Here is a 24949-nt window from a genome sequence, read left to right as displayed (position 1 = left end):
TGCACAAAATGCAAAGTTATAAATAACATATTTCACAGAGAACCATAATATATTTAATTTAAAGAGTTTTATATAGCGCTGGCTAGACCCGAAGGTATCAGAGTGCTTTACATGAGAATCAACAATGTAACAGAAAAAGATCAACAATTACACATTACATCAAAAAATAGGCAATACATTAGGAGAGGAGAGAAAGGATAGAGAAAAGTAGTGGAGGGGGAAGGGGAAGTGAGAAAGGGAGGATAAAGGAAGAGACAGCAAAGAGAAACGAAAGGAAGTCTGTGTAAAGACCGACTGAGTAGGTGACGACCAAGGAGGGAATTCACGGCCCATCTCCCCTATAGCTAAACCAGGTAGCTCCATCGGGCATCAGACAAAATAGTTCAGTCTCAAGTGGCGAGGGAAGAAGTTCCCAAAAAAACAAACAGGGTGGGGACAAAGGGCAAGGACAGCTGAGGGCAAAGGACAGAAGTTGGAAAGAGTATGAGTGAAAGGGGACAAGACCGGGGGAAGCAAGAATGAGAGACTGGGGGGAGGCAGCCCAGAAACTGAGTGGGTAAGCGATGGCATGAGGAGGTAATCGACTGCCAGTCTCTCCTAAAGCTCGCCAAGTAGCCCCAACGGTCGTCAGGCAGAGGAATAGACAGAGAGGATAAAAGGAAAGTTGCAGAAAAACAAAGAGGAAGGGGGGGTGTGAGACAGGGAGACGGAGAGAAACTGTGCCCAAGGTCCGGCTGGGTAGGTGATGGTCAGAGGGTGAACCAAGGCCAATCTCCTCTTCTGAGGAGCAGAGCAGCTCCACCGGGCACCGGGCGTGGTGCTCTGATTCCACAGTCGAGATAGAGCTAAATTGCACTCAGGACACAGGGGTAGCCAGCTTCCTTCGTGGGAGAGCCATTGTCCAGAGAATTATTGGCATCATATTGAGATCAGGCGTAGTCCTGGTAGGGGTTATGTCAGAAGGAAGATCAGGAGGGGGAAAAACAGTGTCATCACTGGTGGCCATGTTAGGGTCAAGCATCTTGGGACCCTTTTCAAACCATGAGCGTCCAGCAGTACTTTGCAGGGGGGGGAGTGTCAGTCTCTCATTAGCTATTAAAAGGCCGCGTGGAAGGAGCCGCCATCCAGCTTTGCGCTGCGAACCCGGGCGGGGGGGGGTGCTCACCTCAATCCTGGGCAACAAGTGTCTCAAAGGTCCAGGGAAACTCTCCGACATGTCCGCTGTGGCCGCCGGGAGCCCTCCGCATGCAGTCATCGGACCTCACAAGCGGAGGGAAAATCACAACATGCCAGGATCAAACCGGGTGCAGGTCTGATGGACAGGACTCTGTCTAACAGAATAAAATCCGTTGTGGGCGCCCATTAGGGAAGTGGGAAGGCAGTCTCCCAGGATTCAGCTTCAGATGTGGCAGCCCAGTTTGGAAAAGATCTCCGGCGTCATCTTGAGGTGAGATCGCACGGCCGTACTTGTGCCGCAGTGCAGATGGTCCTTGCAGCTCTGGGGTTTCTCGGGTCGCTTTCCCGTCGACCTCGTAAATCTCTCAGGTCCCGCCGGTTGCAGCAGCTTGTCTCTCCGCTTTCTGCACCTCACGTCGTCCGGAGTGTCAGCTGGTGTTTTCCTCCAAAAGTGCCGATTTGAGACCGCCAGTTCAGGATCGCGGTCGTCGGAGCAGGGGGTGCCGGCATTCCCCGTCGGAAGAGGTCCAGACAACACAGCCGCACTCCAGACCTCTGAGCTCCGGTCTACCTCGATGCGATGTAGGAGGTCGCCATCGTTTCTTTAAAGAGCACTTGTACACATGGGCAGGCTTGGTTTGTCAAATTACCCAGGAAGTGCTGGAAGGGCATACCCAAGATCACAGGCCAATATTGAACCTATGGCCAAGTACCGACTCTCCCCAACGAGGTGTCCAAGAAGGGCAGGGTGCAGTAGGAGAAGGGCACGTGTCTGCCAAGGCGAGGCATGGCACCGTGGGCGCAGAGCAGGGGGCGACGAGAGAAGGGTACCCAAAGACACCGAGACTGTAGCAAGGGGGCCGAGGACTGCTCCAGACAAGCACGTGAGCTGAGGGCGTGCAAGCCTCGACTGTCCAAAGCACATCTCCTCAGCTGAAGGTTTTTATGAAATATGGTTTGATCATAATAACGTTAGCCACAAAGTCATTCAGTTTTAACATTGTCAAGCTATTAGGATTACAGACTGTGCTGACCAGAATTATGTGGCAAAGTTACCAAAAATTATGTGGCAAAAATGCTAATTATGCACCACATTTTCTGACAGTATTATTTTCATCTATTTAAAAACGTTTTCTTAAATGCACAAGTCAGAGTTTCTATTGAAAATACCATTGCTGCAGTACAACAAATATTCATGAAACCTTTCAAAAAAGTACATTAAAGTATGGCTGCTAATGGCCAGGTTGATTATGTTAATATTATCTGTGATATCGTCAATGATGTTATCTAGGAATTCATCTCCTTGTGTTTGCTTTATTTGCCCTAAGTTGGCAGGGTATGCCCAGATGTGGGTATCTTGCTCAGTTTGACACTGGATTCAAGCTAACCTGGCTGATGAGAACTGTTAGCCCGAAACCGGTCCCAGGATGCTTGTTTCCGGTCCAGGAAAGACATGGCTTGGCAGTTTGTGCTGGACAGTTCCCATGAGGCACAGGGTCAATACTGATCTGCATATAGCTGTGTCTGAACTGGGGTGGTGAAGTGAGCTAAAGAACAATGCTGGTTTCAACCCAGATCTGTAACTGGGGTGAGCGTCTGAAAAGTTTCAGCGGTCCGTCCATCATCTCCTTGTGTTTGCCTAAGTCCTCAGTAATGTCATCAACATGCAATGAGTGATGTAATATGTGAGATCAAAAGCAGTGCATGACGTGGAGGAACATGGCGGCAGGCTGAACGCCGGTCGCAGAGGCTCCGAGGGACTGTTCGTTCGGCTGAGATGAAATGTGGAGGATAACGCGGCTTGATTTGGAAACTGTTGCGGTAAGAGGGTGATGGCGCTGCTTTTAGAAACATGAGCAGATGTTGTCAACCTAATTTCGCCCGTTTTTTCTCCTTTTTGTTTCCTTGAGGCGGCGGTCAAGCTCCCTGTTATCCTTGGAGGCGGTGGCAGTAATAGCGGCGCTAGGACACAGGGATCTGGCGAGAGAGGCGTGCATGACTCTTAGGGGGAGACAGAGGAAAGACGACTCGGAGGACGCCGGGCGAGCTTGTGGACTTGGACCCGCTCGGTCCTGGCGTTACTCCATCTTCGGGGGTCAGTCTGTAAAGATATTTGCTACACCCCTCATTCACACTGTGCAATAACGCAGATATCAAGGGTAAGATGCCCTAAAGTGGGATCAGGGGTGAAGCACGAGTGCATGGATCTGGAGTTGACTGCTGTTGTTCCGGTTAACCTCACAAGCAGGAGGGGGGTAGAGCAGTGCAGAGAGCGGGTGTATAGACAGAATTTGGTGGATGAATCAGCCTTATTTTCAGTTACGAACCACAATGGTTGTTCTGCCCCTATTTTCACCTCGGGAGCTGCTCCCATTATTAACTCTGCGCGAAAACAGGGGGAGCTCCTGGCTGTATCACTTTCTCCACCGTGGAGACGTAGAAACAGATATCAGCTCAGATCACAGCAGGAGCTGAGATCGAAGGGAGTATTTGATCCAATAGAAAGGGAGCAGTCTATGTCATTAACCCCCTGGCAAAGGGAAAAAAAGATAGGGAGCATTAAAAAAGTTAAGGGGGTAAAAACAGTGCAACTCCCCCCAAAAAATACCTCTTCACTTAAGACCTATTTTAAAATAATGGAACAAGTTGTGGGTCCTGAAGCACAGTTAGAAACAGCCATGGCTGCTCTAGGGACCGGGGCCCCCTTTCTCCCTCTGGAAAATCATTTTGCGCCTTTGGAGGGGCTGTTGGACACTGGAGGAGTGGAATCGGTTGAAGTTCTAACTACTGAGCCCCAGGTCAGGGGATCTGCCGTAGGTTCAGTTAGCTCCATTCTCTCTTCTTCCTTACATCCCTTGCACTATATAAGAGTCTCGGAAGCCCCACTGAATCCCCAGGTCTCACTGACAGAAGCTGTCCCTTCGTCACAATTATCCGGAGAGGGGGGCAACACTCATAATCAGGCTGCTACTCAGTCAACAGATCTGGTTCAGGTTCAGGCTCAGGGAGATCAGAGGCAGTCCGAAAGCTCAGATGGAGATAGAGACGGCTGGGCTCCCTCTTTCAATCTTTAAGGGGAGATCTAATGACTACATTTGACATCTCAGAAAGTAATCAAAAGGCTATCCAAGTCAGGTTCGATTTATTGGAGTCTAAAATAGACGATGTAATTACTCGGGCTGGAAATTTGGAAGTCGAAGTAGCTGCCTTTTCTGAGTCTGTCCAAACGAACACCGAGGACATCAACACCCTGAAATTGCAGAACAGAAACCTTGGTATGGATTTGGAGAGACTGGAAATGCAATCGCGTCGGAATAATCTCAGAATCCTGAAAATACCAGAAGGGGAAGAACAGGAGGACATCAAGGGTTTTGTTTGTAAGCTTTTAAGGGAAGGTGTCCTAAAGAATCGGCCTGAAATAGATTTGAAAGCAGAAATACAAAGGGTGCATAGGGACCCCTTTAAGCCACGAACAGACAGAAAAGCTTCCAGAAAAATGTTAGTGAAATTTCTGTCATATAGTGTTAAGGAGCTAATTCTAGGAAGATGCTTATCTACGTCTGTCCTCCATTATCGAGCAAACCCATATCTATTTAGATCAGACATTGGAGGGAGGACAGCTCAGAGGCAGTGGGAACTGGGTTCCAGGATGCCAGAACTGAGATCACTCGGAGCGCAAGTCCAGATGAAATGTCCTGCCTTATTGAAGATCATGTGGCGAAACAAATAGTATAACTGCAGTCAGCCTGAGGATATAGATGATCTCCTCTCCCTGATGAGGCAGAAATAACAACACAATGAGAAAGTAGAAAGCAGAAAGGGGGAGGAGAGAGTGGGAGGAAAAGATAAAGAATGAAGAATGAACAAAACACTAGGGATAGCACAAGGGGACACTACAAGGATGAGAGTCACAATAAAGGGATAGTGATAAAGGGAAAAAAATATTTACAATTAACATTAAAGGAGAATAATGGGAGAAAATAAATTATAAAAAACATGGTTTTATTTCTAGCACCATCCCCTCAAATATTAGGAGTTGTGACATCATGCTGCTGAAGCTGTAATTTAAGATAGCTCAGCCACTGGCAGTTCCCCCGAGGCCCTAAAGACGGTTACATCGTCAGGTATGAAAGGATGGTTCCTTGGGGGTGGGTTTGGGAGGGTTCATTGGGTGGCGGGGAAAAGGAAAAAAAAGTTATATCTTATCTACCTAAAGCTTTAGATACATGGGAAGTAGGTGCTGGAACATGACTAGCTCAACAAACATAAAAATCCTCTCCTAGAATATTAACGGAATAGGAGAAAGGAGAAAACAATCCTGGGTCTGCGAATTCTTAAGAAACTCAGATGCCCATATTATTTTATTACAAGAAACCCACCTAGAGTCAAAGGATTGTAAGATCTTCTTTGGAAAATTGGGGTGAGTGCAAGAAATAATGTGCTCCAGGCAGAAGGGTACAACCAGGGGGGTTGCAATAATCATCAGGGCAAACAGGGGGATAAGGTTGTTAAAATGGGATACGGATCAGACTGGCAGGTGGCTTGTGGCGGCCCTCTCGATCTGCGGCATTCAATATACCTGCGCAGTATACTACGGTCCTAATAATGATAATCCTGGCCCCTTTTTTAAATTGAGGACAGGGTTACTTGAGACATCAGCTCTGGTGATTCTCGGGGGTGATTTTAATTTGGTTTTTGATTACGCCTTAGATCGGACTTCTAAAGCAAACTGCCATGCTCCTACTAAATCTATTTCGGTTCTGGGAAACATCATGAAAGAATTTAATTTGTAGGATGTCTGGAGGTCTAAATATGGTACTACTAGAGGTTATTCATTTTACAGCAAAAAGTATAAACAGTACTCTAGAATTGACTACTTTTTAATAGATCAATGTTTGCTTGCCGATATCACTTCGGTTTCCTACACTCCAGTAGGGATTTCTGATCAATATATAGTCAAATTAGTCTAGACCTACAGATATAAGGTGGACACTAGATAGGACGTTGCTCCTAGACGATAGAGTAAAGGCAGAGGTGAAAGAAAAAGTCGCTGAATTTTTCATCTTTAACACAGGCTCCTCTACAGATCAGATAGTATGGGAATTCTTTAAGGCTTTTTTACGCGGACTGTTGAGTTCATTAGCGGCTCAAAAGAGGAAAACAATTTTAAAAAAAAGTCTGATGATTTGAAAGCTATAACAGAAAAGGTTTACGAGTTACAGTTGGCTACTGTCTCAGATAGGGGAAAGATCCCAGAGCTGGAGAAGGAGCTGTTAGATTTACAAATTTTGCTCAAAGTTGCTGAGGATAAGATCATTAAGGATAGGAAACTTTGAGTATGGAGAAAAATGTGGGGCGTTGTTGGCGTGGAAGTCTAGAGTAGAGAGAAAGAGTTAATTCACAGGGAATCAGGCCTTTCAATCAGGGAGGATGTGGCTATATGGGAGGAAGCGAGGGGCTTTATGAAAGGTCTATATCATGAAGAAATGAGTTTTGGGTTAGAGGAGGCCCAGGCCTGGCTAATCCACAGAAATCTACCTCAAATATCTGAAATAAATAGGAACTATCTGGCGAGTCAGATTACAGAGGGGGAAGCAAGAGACCAACTTAAGAAAATTAGCTGTGGCAAAGCCACTGGCCCAGATGGGCTGCCAATCGAGGTGTATAAAGACTATCCAGAGATATTGGTTCCTGTGCTTACTACACTCTTTAACAGTCTTTTGATTCAGGGGTATAATATCCCCCCTTCTTGGTCTGAAGCCACGATAACCCTTATAGTAAAGCCCAACAAAGACCCCAAAAAGATTGAATCTTTCAGACCTATCTCTCTTTTGAACTCTGACCTGAAGCTCTATTCTGGGATACTGGCTACTCGACTTGCTAAAAGCTGAATGAATTAACATTCCAGGCGATAGGAGCGATTGATGTCGCGGCAGAGAGGGGGTTGCCACTAGCCTTAATAGCTATAGATGCAGCCAAAGCTTTTGACCAGGTAAACTGGCCATATCTTTGGGTCACATGGGCCAGTTTTGAGTTCCCCTCCATTTTTATTGAGGGTATCAGATCACTCTATCAGAGTCCACGAGCAAAAGTCCTGGTTAATGGCGGCCTGTCAGATTGGTTTGATATCTCCCGTGGTACTAGGCAGGGTTGCCCCCTGTCTCCCCTTTTGTTTAACATTTATATTGAACCTTTTGTTTGCGCAATCAGAATGGATCAGTCAATTCAACCCTTCAAAATAGCGGACCTAGAGCTTAAAACAGCTCTGTATGCAGATGATCTTCTCTTATATACCTCCAATCATGTAGAGGCAATTCCTAGGTTATTTCAACTTGCAGAAGAATTTGGAAGATACTCTGGGTATCAAATTAACAAGGAGAAAACAGAAATAATGGGATGGAATAATTGTACGGTTATACAGGGGGCCAAACACAAAATGAGGTATTTGGGAATCCATCTGACCCAAAAATTTAATGATATACCTAAAATCAGTTGGCAGATAGTAGTGAAAGAGATTACTAAAACACTAACAGGATGGGGTAATCTGCCACTGAATATATATTGACGAGTTAATCTTGTTAAAATGACCATACTTCCCAAATTAACCTTCCTTTTTAATACCATCCCATTACCCTATCCCCAGAAATATATCAGGATCCTGCAAGGGAAGTTTGGATCCTTTATATGTGCTTCAAAATCTCCTAGGATAGCCTGGAAGACACTAAGGAGGGGGTTGAAGATAGGTGGTCTGGCCTTAACAGATCTATTTCTATAGGATTGGTGTCAGTACAACGCGTTGTGTTACAACGCATTCCGTTACAACGCAGATTTTACAACGCGGGATCCATTACAACGGATGTCATTACAATGCATGGCATTACATCGCAGATGCTATTACAACGCATGGCATTACATCGTAAGTATAGGTAAGTATACCTTTTTTTAAAAATGTTATTTAGTTTATTGTAATTAATTTTTTTTAAATAATTTAATTAAAAGACATTTAAAAATTGTCATTAATTTAATTTAATAAAATAATATCTATTTAATAAATGTAATTTTATTAAAAATTGTAATTAATTTAATTTAATTTAAAAAAAAGTAATTAGTTTAATGTACATATTTTTATAATGAAATTAAATTAAATTAATAATATTAATTTATTTAATTTAATTAATTTAATTAAAAAATGTAATTAATGTAAAATAATTAATTTAATTTATTAAATATATTTTAATTAATTTTAAAATGGTAAATATAATTTAATTATCCCTAAACCCAAACCCTGCCCTAAAACCTAAAAACACCCCTGTACCCCCAAAACCCAAACCCTGCCCTAAAACCTAAAAACACTCCTGTACCCCAAAACCCAAACCCTACCCTAAAACCTAAAAACACCCCTGTACCCCAAAACCCAAACCCTGCCCTAAAACCTAAAAACACCCCTGTACCCCAAAACCCAAACCCTACCCTAAAACCTAAAAACACCCCTGTACCCCAAAACCCAAACCCTGCCCTAAAACCTAAAAACACCCCTGTACCCCAAAACCCAAAACCCTGCCCTAAAACCTAAAAACACCCCTGTACCCCAAAACCCAAACCCTGCCCTAAAACCTAAAAACACCCCTGTACCCCAAAACCCAAACCCTGCCCTAAAACCTAAAAACACCCCTGTACCCCAAAACCCAAACCCTACCCTAAAACCTAAAAACACCCCTGTACCCCAAAACCCAAACCCTGCCCTAAAACCTAAAAACACCCCTGTACCCCAAAACCCAAACCCTGCCCTAAAACCTATAAATACCCAAACACCCCAAAACATATACCTCAGTACCCCAAAACATATACTACTATACTCATACAAAAATCACTTAAATTAATATATTTAATGTATAATATTTAAAAACAAAAATAAATATATTTTTTTATAATTAATAATAATTAAATCAATTAAATAATATTAAATAAAATTTAAAAAAAATTAAATACTTACCAATACTTACGATGTAATAGTATGCGTTTTAATAGCATCTGCGATGTAATGCCATGCATTGTAATGGCATCCGATGTAATGGATCCCGCGTTGTAAAATCTGCGTTGTAACGGAATGCGACGTAAAAGTTGCGTTGTAAGTGTTACATACCATTTCTATATTGTCACGCCTTTCACTTTAAAAATTTTAGGTTACTGGCCAATAAATTGGACTCTTCTTCACAGTGCCGCCTCTTTCAGGCGTTGTTGCAAGACCAACCACAGAGCCAGGAGTTCTTCCTTCTTAAATTTGGCGACCAGAAGTATTTTAAAAAGGTTCGACTTAAGATCCTACAGACAGCACTCAGGAACTGGTTATTTGTCCGGAGATCCTTGGGGATCCCATATTATAATTCTCACACCCCAACCGGAATGTCTCCAGGGTCAATTGTTTCAGCCATTGAAATCAGCAGGTTTGAGCAGATGGGGGGATCTTTGTGTTAATTCAGGCCTTATAGACTGGGATTCATTATCGTCCCTAACTAACGGGTCATTAACAAGATTTACATTTTACCAACTTTCTACCTGGTGGTCAAGGCCGGATTTGGAGTTTGAGGATGAAACAGGGATCCTTGATTCTGTCTGTAGGGAGGGAGTATGGAAACGAGAGGTATCGTTTTGGTACAGGTTGCTAATAGAGGTAAAAGGAATGTTAAAATTAGAGTTGGCGAGCCTCTGGGGTAATGTTTTATCAGATTGCCCAGAGGAAACTTTAAAGATCTGGACAGATTAATTTTCCATGTCTCATAGCCTAATAAAACCGGCCAATCTCAGAAGGAATCATCTGTTCACCGCCTATAGGGTATATTGGACAGCCGGCTAAATTATTTAAGGTTACGTCAGGCAACTACTATTGTCCCAGATGTAAACTCCCCGCTGTAGATGACCGTCACATGTTTTTGGAATGCCCAAAGATTTTTGAGTATTGGAATAATGTTATCGGTTTTTCGAAAAAGGTCTTAATGTCCCTTTGATATGCTCTCCTAGATTAGTTCTTTTAGGTTTGCCATGTGGTTATAGCCTTAATAGTTTTACCTCACAATTTATTTTGTATGTGATGGTTATAGCAAAGAGAGAAATTTGTAGGGAATGGAAGTTGAAGGCCCCTCCAAGGTTTGCTGACTGTTTAAAAAACATTATGTCAGTCAATAAGCTAGATATGGCTTGTCAAGCAGAGAACGCAGACAGGGTGTGGTCGGCACTGGTGGCCTGGTCGAAGAGCTAAAGGCCGTCCGATGAATATGCCAGAGGTGTGTGGGTCCTGTCCTCCCAGGTTTCCAAGATGTTCCATCAGAGGAAATGGGAGTTGGACAAGGAAACAGCCTTCCTCTGGGAGATTCCTATGTGTCGCACACTGAGTCCAGGGCGGTAACCAAGATTGACAGTGTGAAAGGCACGCGGAGTTCCCATCTAGAGCATTCATCATTTGGTGGCATGTATGAGGACAAAAAAATATTTTTAAAAAAAGCAGTGCATGACGGGGCACAAGTTAATGATAGTTTAGCGAAACATAACTGATGTTAGAGACCCATAGTGCTAGTGCGCTGCACAAATGCCATACATAACTAAACTGCTTACTTTTTAGGTTTTGTTAGCACAACTGCACTTTAACTGTGGCTTCTTCAGTGAATCCCAGAAGTGTTTATTTAACATACATTATGGTGTCAAAAGCAAAGCTGACCATCTATCTATCTATCTATCTATCTATCTATCTATCTATCTATCTATCTATCTATCTATCTATCTATCTATCTATCTATCTATCTATCTATCTATCTATCTATCTATCTATCTATCTATCTATCTATCTATCTATCTATCTATCTATCTATCTATCTATCTATCTATCTATCTATCTATCTATCTATCTATCTATCTATCTATCTAGATAGATAGATAGATAGATAGATAGATAGATAGATAGATAGATAGATAGATAGATAGATAGATAGATAGATAGATATAGATAAATAGAAATATAGAGACCAGCAGAGTATAACATTACTAGTGTAGAGTTGGACAGGGACCATGACTCTCTTTGGAAGAAACAAGTAATTTGGAAACATATTAAAATGATGGAATGTTGAATATAAACTTTTTCTAGGAAATAAACAACTGCAGCCCACAGGGCCCAGTGTCTGTGAACATTAAAGATCTGCCTAAATTGAGTTCTATTGTCATGCATCTATAACACTAGGAGTTAAAGGATCCAAGTCATAAAGTCTATCCAAATATAACAAATACAGACATTATAAGTTGTATTTTTTGAATAAGTGTCTAGATAAGAACCCACATAACCTTTAAAGCAAAGCAATTTGTGTTGGTTCTAGACAGGTTTTTCATTCATTCTTTTGCGAATACATGAATAAGACCATTTATCCTTGACTTAAAGATTGAACCACATTTATTGATTGTGGCAGCATAATCATATTTAGTTTAATAGCAGCTGAAGAGTGGCACTCTAGTGCACTCATAGTACTGATTGTTCGACCATATCCGTATGCAGCTCAGCATAAGTCATTTGATAGTTCTTTGTTGTGTTGTAGGTAAGTTCCATCATTCAGATTGCACATAATAGGTAACACGGATAAGTTGATAATTCATGGAATAGCAGCATATGTACATGTTTTAAAAAGGAAATATTCATTTTATATACCTTAGTGCTGCATTTTGTGTGAAAGCAGATTCCTAGAATCAGATGACTTGAGTTGCTTTGCGAAGGGCAACATTTCATTGATGAATAACTTTTTTTTAAAGTATATTTTATTTACATTTTTTTTCCAACATATAACATATAACATGCATTAGGCCTCGCTTTGTTGTTGCCGGGTAGTAGCCCAAACTGGCCGTGTTGGCAGCGGTACCATTCTGATTTATGTATGTTTGGGTGTTCTCCCTATCCACTGTCACAGTAGGAGAATGGAAAAGAGTGAAAGGGGGCAGGAAAGAAATCAAGGTAAAGTGAGAGAGGTAGCACACAGGAGGTTTTACTATATTTCTTGTTTATTTCTTGCCCCGGCAGGGGTATGTTTGGGCTCCTAATGGATTGTTTTAAAAGGCCTATTCACGGCGGGTCGTAAAGGCCTAGGGCTTTGTCCAGAGACTCCCACATTCCCCTGTATGGTTGTCTCAATGGTGAGATTCGTAGGGCTAATGTATCAGCGCCTCTAAGGTATGTCACCCAATTGATCCATCCCCTGAAGGTTGCCTTAGAGGTGTCTGTCCAATTGTTGGGTATTATTTTAACTGCCACTGTTAGTAGGAAATCTAATAGGTCTATTTCTTGTTCGGAGTGTAGTTCTGTTGTTAAAAATGCGGTGGTGAGGGTGGCAAATTCTGCTTTAAGTGTGCAACCCAGCGTTTTGGATATAAAGGCGAAAATCCTCTCCCAGAATGTTTTGAATTTGGGGCAGTAATAAGATTTGGTGGTATATAAGATGTGCCAGGTCCCCTACTTCTTTGTTGCAATTCGAGCATTGGTCATTTTCCCTCAGGCCCAGAGTCGCCAGGCGGGCTTGGGTCCAGTAAGTTTTGTGAAGGAGCCAGAATTTTTTCTGTGCCAACAAAGGGGAATTTTTTTTTTGCATGGGGGAGGACCATAGTAGGTTGCGCTCTTTCGCACTGAGTGTGTCACCGAGTTGTCTCTCCCAGTATGTGGTTGTTTTGTCATTCACTTTGGTTGAGCAGGGTCGAAGTAGTCTGAACAGGTGTGAAACGTGATGGCCTAGTCTGTTGAGGTTTGCCATGTATTATATGATTGAGGGCTTGTGCTGATTGAGTTTTGCTTTGGATAGGGCTGTCCTGATTTTCAGAAAGTTGTACAGTTGTATGTCTGGTAGATTGTGTTTTTGTTTTAGCATGTTGAAGGTTGCAGGGCTTTCCCCCTCCTCCAACTGGGCTGGGTATGAGATCCCTAGATTTTTCCATGTATCTATGGCTAGCGGCTCCCCCTATATTTTATCTTTGTGTTTGCCCACAGTGGCTCCCATGTTGAGTTTATTATGCTGTGTTCCATTTCTTGGTCTATTTTAAGCAGGGCATTTCTTGTGTTTTTACGTATTGGGGTTGTGGCGAATGCTTGCTTGCTGGAAGTGAGGAGGGCTATTGGGTCAAGGTTGTTTAGTATAGCTCTCTCAATTGTAAGCCAGACTGGCGTGTATTCCCGACTAGACAGGACCCAGTATGCCCCTTGTTTAGCTAAGAAGGCTGTTTGGAATGTTTTGAAATCAGCCACGTTTAGTCCCCCCATTTTCTTATCTAGCCTTAATGTTTTAAGGCTTAGTCTTGCTTTTTTATCCCACCATAGGAATTTGTTTATCTGCTTGTCTATTCTGCGATGGAATTCATCCGTGAGTACAAGCAGGAGCATACTTGTCAGGTAGTTGACCATTGGCGTGATCATCATCTTTATTGTCTTTATCCTGCCCCACCATGTTATACATTTGGGTGACCAGGTCTCCAGCAGCATCTTTGTCTTTTCTATCTTTAGTTTTTCATTTTGGTCGAACGTTCTTTTGAGATCCTTGCCGAAGTAAATACCTAAGTATTTGATGTACCCGGCCTGAGTTCCCCAGTATGTCTTTATTGGTGTGTATGTTAAGTGGCTTGCATTCCGACTTGTCTTTGTTTAGTTTGTAGTCGGAGTGGACTGAGTATTTGTCTAGGGTCTCCATAAGGGCCACGATGGAGGTCTTTGGGGTCTCCTTGACTATGAGAATGTCATCCGCGTACGCCGGTAGTTTGACTGTAGTCTTATTGATGGTGAAACCTTGCATCTCCTAATTGGCACCAATATCCCTGATCAGTGGTTCTAATGCCAAGCGAAACAACAAGGGGGACAGAGGGCAGCCCTGTCTTGTTCCTCGTTGTAGGGGGAAAGGCTCAGAGACAGCCCCGTTGACTACAATATGCGCTCTGGGGTTTTGGTATAAGGCCATTACTTTCCGTGTGTATGATTCTCCCAAGTTGTATGCCCGCATGCACTGCTCCAGGAAATGCCATGAAACCCTGTCAAACGCTTTTACGGCATCTAGCATGATAGTCACCGCTGGCTCGTCAGTCTTGGCTGCCCGTTCCAGTATGTGACACAGGAGTCTGGTGGTATCATGTGACATGCACGTCTTTATAAAACCTACCTGTGTGTTGCTTATCAAGTGTGGTAATACAGTGTTAAGTCTTGAGGCCAGGATTTTGGCATATATCTTGCAGTCAACATTAATTAGTGAGATGGGCCTGTAGTTTTGGGGCAACTGATTGTCTTTGCCTTCTTTCGGGAGGACTTTTATGTTTGCCTCCAACATGGTATTTGAGACTGCCCCCCCCTCCTTGCAGTGGTTGAACACTTTTTTCTTAGTTGGGTGTAGGTGCGTTAGGAATGTTTTGTAGAAAGTGGGTGTGTACCCGTCCGGGCCCGGCGCCTTGTTGTCTTTGAGAGACTTGACTGCCATCTCAATATCTGCTGAGCTTATCTCCCGTCCCAGTGTCTGCACTTCCTCACCCGTTATCTTTGGGAGGTTTAGTCTGTTCAGGTATCTCGTACAGCCAATCTCATCCAGAGATTGGTCCTTTGTGTAGAGTTCTTGGTAGAACTCACTGAATGTTCGCAGTATCTCCTTGTGTCTTGTGTGTGTGTTGTTTTGTGAGTCAGTGATAGATGCGATGGTGTGCTGTCTTTGCTTGTGTTTCAGGAAAGAGGCTAGGATCTTTCCTGCTTTGTTTGCCTCGCAGAGGTTAATTGTCTTATATTTACTTATCCACTGTCCGGTCCTCTCACTCAAGATTCTGTTGTATTCGCATTTTCCCTTTGTCAGCTCTGTCAGGGCGCTAGTGTTCTTTAGATCTGCAATGTGGGTTGTAAAGCGCGTAACCAGATCATCACTCACCTGGCCCGGGGTTGGAAAAGAGCGGGCTCGGGAGCGAGCGGAGCTCCAGGAGAGGTACAGGAGGCTTTGTGGGTGGAGCACCCACGCGGAGACGGACCTGGGACCATCGGATCTCTGCTAATGACGCATCAACACCAGATGGTGGAAGAACTGGCGACGTGACGCAAAATCAGCCGAGGAGCAGACTGCAGTAGCGGAGCACACTCGCGCATCACTGCACTGGTGCCGTCTGCCTCCAAAATGGCCGCCCTCTTGGTATAACCTGGGAAACATTATGTTATCTACAAGGGAGATGAACTGAGCACCGGATCAGTGTTGATGGGGGATGACCCGCGCCTTGGTCTAGAGCAGTGTAAAAAGCAGGAAACCCCCAACTGATTTGTTACCCAGTCTCGCACTACTGCGATGGGGTCGCCTCACCCCAAAATGGCTGCCCCCGAGACAAAAGCACAGAAACCCAGGATGCACTTGGGTCAGGTTTTCTATCTACTCTGAGGTGGGAAAGACTTAGTGCCCTCACTCTCCAGCAAGATAAGCATAGCCCCCTGGCAGGAGATATGTGCTGTTGACTGACTTAATCCAGAGGGTCTCATTCTAGAGAGAAACCCCCCCAAATTGGCCACAAGGAAGGTGATGCCTGGCTGAGCTCCTGGTCTGGAAGCACTGCTCAAGACCGGGACTGTCCACCGGGAGCAGTATCCTCTCGACCCAGCAACACCAGATTAGTGGGGACCCTCAACTAATTTTTGAGGATGATGGTCTAATCCAGGAATAGCGCTCTGGGTCCCAATAATGAATCAGTCCTAATCATCTGACTTACAAATGGCCGACACTCTTCAAACTTGAGTTTTAAACTAGACCCCGAAACTGCCAAATAACCACGGCCGCCACATCCTAACCGGTGCCCCTCGGCCAACAAAAGCAGACACCCCCCTACAGCAGACATACATCAGGAGGACAAGACGACCTCAATCTGACAAGCTGTGCATCCCAAGTGGGGAGTGAAGCCTGGGGTTACATCACCCTAGGAACACCTAGAGGGGCCACCGGACCTACCACTAACTCCCCCACCCCATCAATCATCTCCCTCCCACTGTCACAACACTGTCCATCCTACACACAAGAGGAACGTACAAGAGGACCCCTTTGTTGCCGAGCTAAAAGCCCTCTGCCTTAGCAAAACTTCCCACCTAACTACCCCACCCCCCACCCCGACAAGCAGCTCTCCCCCCGGCACTCCCCCATCACACAAGAGGAACGCCTCCTATTTCAACCTAGTTAAGTTGCCATTGGCCACACAAATGGATGCCTACCCTTAACCTACACCTAACTACCTGACACCCCATGGACAAAACTCATTCTCTATAACTTTCCCCCACAGACTCTCTAGTAGAGTGAAAAAACACTTTAAACACACAGTGATTAGACAACACCCCGAAACACTAGTAGTAGATACATACCACTGCTCATGTAGAGGGCAGCGTAAAATGGACTTCATCTTCCACACTGACAGACTCGACCACTGGGTCGACATCCTCAACTCACACCTTCTCATTTCCAAAACCACCATCACAGCCCATAGCCCCAAACTAACTATCTCTCTTTCGAAACACCAGACCCTAACCGGCAGCATCTCCATAACCATTTTCGAGAATGGCACCATCCAGATACAGGCAAAAAGCGAGAACCTGGAGATCTTCGACTCCCTTTTCCTCTCTCTGAAGAAGGCAACATTACTTAACACACTCCATGCGCGGACCTCCAAGCCTGGGAGCAGCCAACAACCATTAAGGCATTGGACCTAGCCCACGTCCTCACATCTCGCCCTGCCCCGCCCTGCAATGACTCCTACTGCCACTCATCCCCCCGATTAAGGCTCCACCCACCGTCCAACCCTGTCCCGCATCAATCATAGCCATCCTCCCAGAGAGGAGCCCTACTCACAATCACAACTGCTCCACAGCCCCCCTTACCAGCCCTAATACAGCTTGACACTCGACCAGAGACAGCTCCCCCTTCCCCTGAACCTTATTAGGAACAACAATCCGACTAGCTCGCCCACCACCATCCAACAAGACTGGACTACACCCTCTCCCTCCCACAGATAATTTGGAGCAACGTCGCAGCCTTAGTGAAGCTCAGCTTAAAACCTTGGTACGAGGCCTGAATAAAACCCTATCCTCCCTAGCTAAAATCCAAATGCCCACCCAACAGTCAGCAGCCCCTCCTATCCCCTCTCAACCACAGAAGGAGTAAAACTCCTCCCCCAATTGGACTCCTGCCTCCCCCAGATCATGTTTGTCAGCCATTAAACCAGGGACCGAGATCCGAGCAGACAGACCAAGAAGAACAAAGCCACCCTGTCCCCTCAGGAAGCGACTACACTTGCCTCATCATATGATCACCCGCAAACCTCTACCCCAATTTCACACATCCCTCTCAGAAAGTGATACCACTTGCCTTAGCACAGGCCCCCGTTGAACTCCATGATTCAAGTAATTACAGGAGTTGGAAGGGAACATCCCCCCCTAGAGTCCCTAGACCCCCAGCTTACCTAACCCCCCACCTAGAGCCCAATCCAGCAAGTCGAGGTCCGAAAAAGAACCTCCCATTAAATGCATGCTCATCAACAGCAGATCTGCTTCCAAACATGCAACAGAATTAGCAGAAGCTCTCCTCTCCCATGACCTAGATGTAGCTTTCAGCACTAAAACCTGGCTCAACAGAGAGGCGGAGGCAAAGCAATCATTCACAAAAGTAACCTCTCCATCTTGGAAAGCTCATTGCACCTTTATAGCTCCTTTGAATGCCTTTCAGTCAACATCAAATCATGCAAAAACAGATCGCTACTTTGCCATCTCCCGTACCACCCACAAGGCAACTCCAACGAATTTGGAGTGCACCTCTCTGACCTGATCACCCATTGCGCACTCAGCAACACCAACAGCATAATTCTGGGCGACCTCAACATAAGATGGAATGAAACAAAAAACCTGCTCATTCAATCTATTAACAGCCTCTTGCTAGAAAACGAGCTGATCCAACACTGCTCAGAGGAAACACACCACAAAAAAGCGATCCTTGACGCAATAATTTTGGATAGAAACACAATCACTGTTGACTATATCATTCCCGTGGACTAGTCAGATCACCACATCATTCTTTTACATATCAACCAGCCGGCCCTAACCCAACCTCCTAAACAGGCCCTCCCAAATGGGTCAGGAACACAGGTCAAGTCCCCTGGGCCAATCTAGAAGTAGGGCTAAGCACGCTCCTCCCTAGCACGACTGAGCACCTCTCAACCACCAAACTCATCTCTCTCTACCACTCCAACATGACGCTCACCCTGGACCACCTGGCTCCCTTGAAACTAAAAAAAAACAGAAACACCCCCTCCAGGTCTTGGTTCACTACCGACATCAATGAAGAAAGAAGACATCTTAGAACCTTAGAAAGAATCTGGAGGAACAATCCCTCCACCCTCCACCCTACACCGTGATCAACTCATGGCAGCTCGCAGAAACTACAATAAGCACATCAAGAATAAAAAGTCATCTTTTTTCTGCTCCGCATTAGACAACGCAAAAAACAGCCCAAAGAACTCTATAATATCATTAGGAGGCAAACATCCTATCCAACGACTTCCGATATAGTGGCATCCAAAGAACAATGCAACAAATTTGCCATCTTTTTCAGTGAAAAAATCGACAAGATCGATCTCTCTCTCTGCACTAATACCTCCCCTCCCATGGAGATCAAGACACTGGCAATCAAGGACAGCGCCCCCGTGAATCCACCTAATCACTGGTCTACCTTCACCCCATCCAGGATGCCGAGATAGTCAACCTTATCGCCAACGCTAAACCTTCATCCCTAGATCAGCTTCCCTCGAACCTGGCAAAAGACCTGAAGCTCATCTTCGCCTCAATTTGGTGCAAGATCATTAATAGCTCTAGAAGCAATCCAGACTGCCTCAAAGTAGGCCAAGTCACACCGCTACTAAAAAAAACAGGGCTAGACACTGGGCATATGAATAAATTTAGCCCTGTATCAAACCAAACCCTTTTATCCAAAATTCTGGAAAGATGTGTTCTTCCACAGCTAACCCAACACTTGAAGAACATCAAGCTTTGAGACCCACACCAATCGGAATTCACAAAGGGTTGAAGCACCGAAACAGCAATCCTAAATGTCATAGATGATCTACACAGGTCACTTGACTTAGACCAATGCTGCCTTCTCATTCTCTTGGACTTATCGGCCGCTTTCGACAGTCCTAAACTGGTTCTCCTCCTTTCAACACAACCGCTCGGAAAGAATTAAAATTAAAAACTTTGAATCCGACCCCCTTCCCATCAACAGAGGTGTTCAACAAGGGTCATAATTCCCCCCCAGGTTTTCAACATCTACATGGAACCCCTCTCCACAGTACTAAGGAATTTCAACATCCCTTTCCACCTCTATGCAGATGATACACAGCTTTATCTGGAAACTTCCTCCATGGCTGACATACATAGACTAAATGTCATGCTTAAAGAGGTCCAACAATGGCTCACAATGAACCACCTTAAACTTAATCAAGAGAAAACAGAAGTACTCCTCATCTCCAACATAGACGAAAACCCTCAAATCGTAGAATGGCTCAAAGCCATTGACGCCCTCAATGGCGCCCTTACACCAACGGACTCGATGAAATCTCTAGACATCACCCTGGACCCTAAAAAAACACATCTCAAGATCCGCCAAAAGTGCGTTTCTCAATCTGAAACTGTTATACAAAATAAAACCCTTCCTTCCCCGAAAGACCTTCAACAGGCCACCCAAGCACTGGTGCTCTCCAGAATTGACTATGGAATCGCAGCCTTGACTGGGACAGCAAAATCTCACCTAGGTCCCCTGAAAACTACCTTCAATGCTGCAGCAAGAATGGTCACAGGAACTAAGAAATTCGACCACATCTCTCCCGCACTCAAAGAACTTAATTGGCTCTCAATTGAACAACGAGCCAGCTTCCGAACAGCATGCCTCACACATAAAGCCCTTCACACAGGCAAACCAGAATACCTGGCCGCCAAACTCAAAAGGGCCGGCCAGTCCAGGAATCTCAGAAGTTGCAACACGCTACTACTCATCCCACTGAAATCTGGGAAACACAAAACCGCAACTAAATATTTTGCGGGAAATGCTCCTAAGATCTGGAACTCCATTCCCCCACATCAGAACGACCACCTCTTTCCCAAAATTCAAGATCCTACTCAAAGCCTTCCTAGATCGCTTTAGAACATAGCGAGATGAACGCAAGTTACTCTGGAAATAGTTTGACACCGTACCATAACCTCGTTGTAGTCTAAAACAGTCATCTCAGAACTAAATTCGATGGTATTTCCCGTCAGAACTCGGCTGGATCGATAGACACCCCACTCGCTAACAGAAAGTTAACCTCTCTACAGGAAACCTCTCAGCCACGACCCTCTTGTTGGATCACAAGATCTGCATTGTATATATGTCTATAATGCTCATAAGTATGTAAGTTGCGCATTATGTCTATGCTGATGATGCTCATAATTGTACATGCTGTGAAGCGCTCTGATACCCACGGGTCCAGCTAGCACCATACAAAACTTCTAAATAATAAATAATAATTGGGCCGGACGTGCCGTCGCATATTTGCTCATTTTGGCCATGAGTTCTAATAGTGTGCCCCAAATCGCCGCCTTTAGCGCGTCCCATAGGATCTTGGGGTCCATGCCCGGTGTATCATTGAGTCTAATGTTTTCCTTAATGGCTTCTTCTATTTTGCTTTTGTTATCCTGATCAGCCAAGACTTCACTATTGCACCTCCATCTCCGAGGGAGGTCCTCGTTATGTCGCCCACACATCAATAGGCTGATGCATGCGTGGTCTGAGATAGTTCTCGCCGCAATATCCGTATGTTCTATTAAGTGAGTGTGTGTGCCTGAAATTAGTATGTAGTCTATCCTACTGTATGAGTTATGCGGGTTGGAGTAGAATGTGTAGTCACTAGTGTCGGGTGTTGTAGTCGTCAGGGGTCTTTGAGGTTGAATCTGGTACATATGTTCTTTAGTTTGGAGTGAGCGTTAGGGTGAGTGAGCGGCACTGTGATTGTTTGTCGAGTGTGTGGTCTAGTGCTATATTAAAGTCACCTGCCATCACTGTTAGTTCATTGTGTAGGATTGCCTCCCGTCTCTTCGAGACTCCATCCCAGAATTATGAGTTGTCTGTATTGGGGACGTAGATATTCACTACATGTATGTTTTCGTCTCTCGTTTCAGTTGTGTTACCAGTATCCTCCCTGCTTCGTCGTATTGCTGTTCCCCTAATGTTATTTTTTAGTTTTTGTTTATCAGAGTAATCACCCCTGCTTTTTCCCCTTTGCCGGGGAGCACGCCACCTGTCCGATCAATCTCGCTCTGACTCGTTCAGCATTTTCCAGAGATAGCCTGGTTTCCTTTTTTAAAATTTTTTTTTTATTAGTTTTCACAAAATCGGAGTCTTAACAAGTTACACAAAAAAGATAAATTCGTGCCCCCCCCCCCCCACCCACCTCCCACATTCCATCTTCATTACAAATCAGTGGCACAGATACTTATAAACAAAGATGAAAAAAAAAATAACAAATGGTGTAAAGCTGGTAGAAAAAAAGTGACGAAAGAATATGTCTATAAAAGAAAAAGAAACAAGAAAATAAAGGAACGAAGGAAAATAAGAAAGTAAAATAGAACAGAGTTTTGTAAATTTCTAATGGCCCTTCTATATCTCAGCTTCCGCCTGCCCTTGATGGTCAATCCATTTGGAGAATGCCCCCCAGACTTCGATGCCCATCTTCCTTTTTCTTCTTCCCTTCTTAGCATATACAGATTTTTCAAGATGATATGTGGCAACTAATCTAGCCAGCCATTGTGCATAGGAGGGGGACTCTGAGTCTAACCATCCAGAAGAAATGCATATCCTCCATACTGCCATTGCTACAAATATTAGCCCTTCTTCTTTTACTCTCAGAGAATCAGATTGAGTACCCAGAAGAATAGTAGTAGGGTTCAAAAGGATTGGTTGATTTGTTATTTTACTCAGTAAGTTCTGTATTCTGAGTAGGGTGGAATTAATAATTGGGCATGTTGCGAATATATGTATAGAGTCTGCCCCTACCTCAGAGCAGCGCGGGCATAATGTGCCTCTCCCAGATCCCCATTTAATAATTTTGCTAGGTGTCATGTATAAGAAGAATATAGTTTTAAAATGTTGTGCTTGTAGTTTGGCCCAGATAAGGATTTGCTGTGATAAACTCAAGGAGTTAAAAAATATACTTTGAGGGGAATCAAGTTTAGTGTGTCATTTGGAATCAATACTTTCTAGATCGTCAGGGGTTTCCTTATTTATTAATTGATATATACTTCCAATACGGGTAGAGGCGATATTCTGGAGAGTGTTCATAAGCTCAACCTCGGCAAATCCATTAACTCCTCCCACTTTCCTGGCAAGATAATCATAAATAGCCATATATTTAAATAGATCTTGACTCTTTAATTTGAATCTAATCTGCAAAGTTGAGAAGGTCTCAATTCCCCTAGTTGTTATAAGGTCCCCTAACTTTGTGACCCCTGCTCTGTGCCATTCAGATAGATAGGATGAGCTAAATATAGCAGGTAGATTGTTGTTATTAATTATGGAGGTGTAATAATTATATCTACCCAGTCCAAATGTTTTCCGTATATGGCGAAAAACTTTATAAGAATTCATTAGCGTCTTGAATTTAACGTGGTTGTAATATCCATAGGCTGTTTCTCGAACTAAACAGCCCCATTGTTGTTCCCCTAGCAAGGACCAGAAGGGTGAGGGCAAAGACGAATCAGCTCCACAGGTGGATTCTCTTAACAGAACTGAGCTGTATTGAAGGACTGCCGCCCAGTAGTATAGGATAATGTTAGGAAAAGCCCAACCCCCCCTGTCTTTTGGTAGCGTGAGATGTTTTAATGCACGTCTAGGTTGAGCGTATGACCAAATGAATTGTGTAAAGATTTGTTGAAATTTAAGTAGATCTTTTTTACTAAACTCAAGAGGAATACAGCGAAAGAAATAGAGTAATTTGGGAAAGTAGGTCATTTTGATAACGTTGCACCTACCAACCAGCGTTAGATGTAGATTATCTATTTTTTTTAGTGCCTTCTTAGTCTGTACAGCAAGGGGAGCCAAATTAGCTGCTACTATTTCCTCCAGTTTAGGTGTTACTAATACTCCCAAGTATTTGGCCTTTAATACCACTCTTGTATCAGCCCAGGTGATTTTATTATTTACTAATATCTGTGTTTTGCCTTTATTTAAGGCATACCCAGATAATATTCCAAATTTGTGGGCCTCCCTTTCTAATGCCTGTATAGAATTGACAGGGTCTGGAGTAGTGATGGCGAGATCGTCAGCATAGGCCAAAATTTTACAGTTATTTTGAAAGTATGTTATTGGAGAAATGTTATGATTCTTCTCTATTTGTTTGATGAGAGGGTCTAGGTAGAGCGCGAACAGTAGTGGGGAGCAGGGGCAGCCCTGTCTGGTACCTCGCGAGATTTTAAAGGGCTGTGTCAAATGTCCATTTATGACGACGCTTGCAGGTGGGTTGTAATAGAGTGCCTGTGCCGCCTGCATGAACCGACCCCCAAATCCCATACTATCCATTACTCTCCAAAGGAGTTGCCACGAGACCCGGTCGAAGGCCTTTTCGGCGTCGAGTAGTATTAATGACATCGGGTCTCCAGCGACTTGAGCAGCGTCAAACAGAGTAATAACTCTTCGGACATGTTCAGTGGTCCCTTTTTTTGGTATAAAGCCATGTTGCCATTTTGAAACAAGGGGTTCCACTACTCGAGATATTCTAGAGGCTAATACCTTGGAGAACATTTTTGAGTCGCAGTTGATAAGAGTTATTGGTCTATAGGAGCTCATGTCTAGTGGAGATTTGTCTTTTTTTGGAAAGATAGATATTCTGGCACCAGACCAAGAATTTGGAGGTAGAGTGCCATTGAAGATGGAAATAATTACTTCTAAGAATATATCCTTGATTTGGCTGGCAAATATTTTAAAAAATTCGACTGGATTGCCGTCAGGGCCAGAAGCTTTTCCATCAGGAAGACTTTTGATGGCATCTAGGATTTCTTCCCATGTAGGGGTGAGGTCTAGTAATTCACTTTCTTCTGAGCTAAGCTTATTTAAATCGATCTCACTAAGATATTCAAGGATCTTTCTATTTAGATCATCGGTCAGGCAATCATTCTCTTCCTTGTATAACTTAGCATAGAACTCCTGGAACTCATGTCGTATGCCGCTAGGATCGGAGACCTCAGTGCCTGAAGATGATCTAATTTTGTGTATTTCGTTAGAGGTAATTTGTTGTCTCGTCTTGACAGCTAAGTGATGTCCAATACTGTAACTGCACTCATATGTCTTCTCTCTTACTGCTGCCCACTTAGCTGCTATTTTACCCATAAATACCGCCCCTATTTCCCCTTTAGCCAAGATCGCCTCTTGCTGGACTGATTGGCAATCTAGTCCTGCATGGATTGTTTGAGTTAGCTTCATTTCTATTTTTCTTAATTTTTCTTGAAGATCTTTAACCTGGGCTTCATCTGCTCTGTTTTTATGAACTGAGAACCTAAGGGTCTCCCCTCTAATTCCGGCTTTTAGGGTGTCCCATACTATCATCTGCGAAGTGGAGCCAATATTACTCTCCAGGAACTCTGGGATCCATCCTCGCATATGATTAATATAGCTTGGATCATATAGTAAGGCTTTCTCAAAACTCCCTCTAGAGACCTCTCTTGATTGCCCAAACTCTCTTATAGTAAGAA

The sequence above is a fragment of the Lissotriton vulgaris genome, chromosome 6 (assembly GCF_964263255.1).
Source record: "Lissotriton vulgaris chromosome 6, aLisVul1.2, whole genome shotgun sequence".
Lineage (NCBI taxonomy): Eukaryota > Metazoa > Chordata > Amphibia > Caudata > Salamandridae > Lissotriton > Lissotriton vulgaris.
Note: the sequence above shows the minus strand (reverse complement) of the source record.